The 4,704-nt window shown below is 37.8% G+C and overlaps 1 pseudogene; it reads left to right on the forward strand.

The window, feature by feature from the left end:
- Window positions 1–3,882: 3,882 nt before the first annotated feature.
- On the forward strand, window positions 3,883–4,419 carry LOC119528683 (annotated as a pseudogene).
- The last annotated feature ends 285 nt before the right edge of the window (window positions 4,420–4,704 follow it).

Consider the following 4,704-nt stretch of genomic DNA (forward strand, 5'->3'; position numbering starts at 1 on the left):
TTTTTTAAAAGATTCTAATTACAACTTTGAAAAGTAGAGCTGTCAGGGAACTAGAAAGTAGAACACTATGATTTTCAAATTCTTCCCCCAGTAGAAACCTTTCTTCACACCATCTTAGGTGAAAACTCAATATATCCAACATTAAAGGGGAGCTTTTCCAGTAGAAACTGGGTGCGGGACCTGGGACCCTTCCAAAATTTGGCCTGCTTGGTCTGCAGATACCTCTGAAAGCTCTTTGCACAGAAAATCTACCATAGTTCTCAAAAATTAATGGGCATAAACCTTCAGGGGATCCTGTTAAAATGCAGATTCCTAGGCCATGCACACTAGATACTCTGATTCCTAGAAAGTGTACTTTCTAATAAACACTCCAGGCAATTGTTGCAAGGATTCTCAATCCTGCTGTGAGAAGCCATGTTCTAGATCCTCAATGCTGTTTTGAACCATGTGTATGTTAAAGAAAACTTCAGATTCTGGCGTCTATAGGCAAGTGTCAAGTGAGTTTGGGGAAGGTGGCTTCTTTACTGAGATATTTTCTCATCTCTAACTTGGCTTTAAATCTCATCTTGCAAGGTGATTATAAGGACCAAATTTGAATTGCAAGGAACTGTATACAATTCTTGATAAAGCACCTACATATAAGGAAGACAGGCAGACAAGTTTATACTTTCTTCTCTCTGAAGCCTCCTACAATATATCACTAATTGGGGGATTCTTCTCTTGGTATGTAGAAGTAGGAAACTAATACAGACTGGTTTCCAACCAATTTCAAAGGAAGGGCCTATTGCTTGCTGGAATGGAACACCAAATTTTGTTTTCCCTTGAGCAACCACTTCAGTTCTAAGATTTTTCAAGCAATGCCTTTAGTGATGTAATGGCTTTAAGGAAGATTCTCAATATCCAATGGATTTAAACCACCCCTTCTCAAATACTTTGGAATATATGCTCCCTCCATTCCCTTCTAAGGGATATTCAGTGATAAAAGCTGATAACCATGGTGTTGTCTTTGTCTCAAAGACAACATAGGAATAGAGGAAGTACAAATGTCTTAGCCCTGAAAAACGAAAATTGAGGTTCATACAAACATTTACTAGAAGTTGCAATCCCAGGGCACCAAGAGTGAGGGAAAAAAGGGAAGTGATGCAGGAAAATAGGGAAAACAAATACCCAGTGATACATACATACATGTAGCTGATTGCTTGGACACAGGCAACATCTTCATGAAAAGAGCCACTTGGAATTTAGTTTCTTTTCTTGTTTTTTTGAGTCCTATTATGGCTGGTTTTATTTGGATCATTGATAGGTTAAAAAAATAAAAATAAAAAAAGAAACAGAACATATACTAGAAATCACAATGAATGGTCTTACTGCTTAGATTGTGTTCCCTGGGGCATCTTTACTTTAATAATGCTATATTGTGTAACTTAGAAACAGAGTTCAAAAATCCCCAAATGTCACAATACATCAGAATTTCAAGGTTTTTTCCATCTAGAGTCCAGAACATGGCCCCTATATAAAGCATTGAGTTTTTAATGGATCTGGGATTCCAGGAAGCTAGATATTATCCTTATTTTAAATATAAAACTTCTAAAAATTGTTGATCCTTCAAAAGCACTGACATGCAGGTTGGGACTCCTTCAAGAATGCCAATCATCTGCCATTTCATTTTGCTTTAGTGCCAACCATCTTTGAAGGTCTGAATTTTAAATATGCAATCCCACGTTCTTGAATATCAAAAAAGAAAGAAGATGGGGAAAATGCCCATTCCCATGATACTATTTTTATCAGAGCTTTGTATGTTTGTCATTTATCTTATTCTGCACAGCCACTTCCTCCATACTTCCTCTCCCCACTGCTTCATCCAATCCTGGCCCTATCTGTATGCCTTAGGAGGACAAATTATTATGTAGATTGTTTACCATGTGTAAAAACACATCATCTGACATGTGTGAATACCTAAACAGCACTCTTAGCACTTGACTGGCTCAAAGCCTACTACTCATGCACCAAGGAAAGTCAGCAGGTCCAGAGGCTGCCAGAGAAGCAGAAACCATCTGAACACATGAACATTTGGCGATGCCAAGTCTGGAGGCTCAGTCTGGTAATGGTTATCTCTGGTGATTTGAGGGGTCCCAAGGAAAGACTGCCCAGCTACACCAAGCCCCACTTCTGCAAAACAATATTCCCTGACTAGGCAGCCTTTGTGACTGATATCCTAACAGAAGAGATTCTTTTTGTGGAGTTAAGGGATTGTCCTTTTCAAAGTGGAGGTCTTCTGCAGGGCAGGTGTTGCTGCTGTTGCCTGGTAGGTTTATAGGGATTGGAATTTTTCATTCTGTCCAGGTCTGAAAGAAATGAAGAATCCAAGTATTCCCAGGTGAGACAGGGAAGGAGAAAAGTAAGGGCAGGGAGGTCAGTCCTGGTGCTGTGGGATGCGAAGCATCCTCTGTTGGGCCATCCCTTTGGGTTTCAGAAGAGGAGCCCCATGTCCAGTTTCACCTTCATTATCTTGCCTCAGGATCATCCTGGGAAACACTATTTATGAGACTAGGAATGGAAGTAATATGGGAGTACTCAAATCTTATCACTTAATTCCCCCCATGAAATCCTTTTAAAGCCTTTCTGTCAACTGCAACAGTCTCGCTTCAAATGCATGCTCATAGACAATGTTATGATCAATTGTGTTATATGTAATTCATTAATAACTAAATAATTGAAAGACTTCAGCATTTATTCCTGCTTGATAAATAACTTTAACAAGAACTTTAAATGGGATAATGCCTTCCCTTGTTTTAGACACATTTTTGAGTAGATAAAAAGAGGGCTAGTCTGCCTTGAATTGCACATAAAACTCCATCTATCTCACCCACATCCATGGGATCACCCCAGACTCCACAGAATGCCCTACGAAGCCTTTTGGGGTCTGAGCTTTGCAGCCTTTTTAAGATCACTTCTTGTCATACTTCCACTTTTACCATTTGTTACAACCATACCAAATGTGTATTTCCTCTGCCAAAACATTACTCTTCCTCCAGGTTCTATTTTGGAATTATTTCACTTAATTATATTCTGATTAAGTATTAAGTTTTTTAGTAACTAAGACTTTCTTGGCAAGCTCTCCCCCGCTATCCCACCCTCATTTGTAGAGGCCCTTTCCCCTGGGCTCTGCTCATGGGTCTACCTCCTCTATTAGTTCCTTGATGTCAGAAACTGTCTTATCTTCTCTGAATCCACAGAGCTGGACACACAGTAGATGTTCTTGTTTGCAGAACAAGTATAAACAACTTATACTGTCCCAACATTTGTTGCTATAAGTTATTCAGCTCCCATCATCAAAATATCTAATTAGCAACAAATTATAAATGGCAGATAATTCCATGGCTGGACTATTCCTACTTTTATTTTCTCCATCGTCTTTTCCTGGAATGACAAACTCAGTAACTGATTCCAGCTCAGTGAGTTGTTTGGATTTCCATGCTGCTTCAAATCATATGTACCACTTGGCCTTCTGGCCTTCTCTGGGCTTTGTAATTTAACATTAATCTCATTTGTAACAGACTGTGACTTGATATGATTACAGTGAACTATGGCTACATTGTGTGTACATCTGAAACTATTCAGTTTGCTAAGATTCTGCTGCATGTCTGACAAGTTTTAAGTTAAAAGTTACTTCCGTCTGAATGGAAAATATTTTAATTATATGTTGGACAAAGTTGTTTTTATCAGATATCAATCAGTAAAAATAACTATTTTAGAATATTCCATTTTATCAGCCTTTAAAACTCAATGAATCCAAGAAGACTCCAGCCACCGTCCTCGTCCCTCCTTCCCTCTCCCTCTGCCACGCTGTGAACTTAATAGCTCTTAAGTCTGCACTAATAAATGGCCCCCAATAAAACTGCATGGCAAAAACTGGGAGAGAGTAAAAAAGTTGAAGAGGCAGAGCCTGAAGGATACGAGGTGGAAAACGTACTGGGTTGATGTACAGTGAATGGGAAGGTGGAGTAGAAATGGAAGGGATTTACAGATGCTGACAACACATGGAAGCCTGAAGAAAACGGAAATTGGGCAGAGTTAATAGAAGCATTCCTTAATTCTCAAATATTAAGGAATGGTAACAAAAAAGATGGTACACAAAGAAAATCTTTATCTGACAGTGACTCTGATGACAGCAAAGCGAAGAAGAAAAGAGATGCTGCTGACAATCCAAGAGGCTTTGCTAGAGGTCTTGATCCTGAACGCATAATTGGTACTGCAGACAGCAGTGGAGAATTAATGTTTCTCATGAAATGGAAAGATCCAGGTGAGGCAGACTTGGTGCTGGTAAAAGAGACAATCATGAAGTGTCCTCAAATTGTAATTGCTTTTTATGAAGAGAGACTAACTTGGCTTTCTTGTCCAGAAGATGAAGCTCAATAATTGTTTGCATTGTTTTATATATATAAAATCTAGGTGTTGGTTTTTTTTATTTATTAATGTGAAGAATAACTATATTCTAATAGAAATCAAGTTTGATATGTTTGTTTTGAAGTAGTATTATTGAGGTTTTATTTGAGTAGTATTATTTTATTATATTATATTTTATTTATTTATTTTATTATTTATTTATTTATTCATTCATTATTTATTTATTTATTTTATTATATTTTATTTGAGTAGTATTATTGTTAGGTTTTTGGGGGGCTATGGGTTTTTGTTTTGTTT

This window comes from Choloepus didactylus, chromosome 3 (assembly GCF_015220235.1).
Source record: "Choloepus didactylus isolate mChoDid1 chromosome 3, mChoDid1.pri, whole genome shotgun sequence".
Lineage (NCBI taxonomy): Eukaryota > Metazoa > Chordata > Mammalia > Pilosa > Megalonychidae > Choloepus > Choloepus didactylus.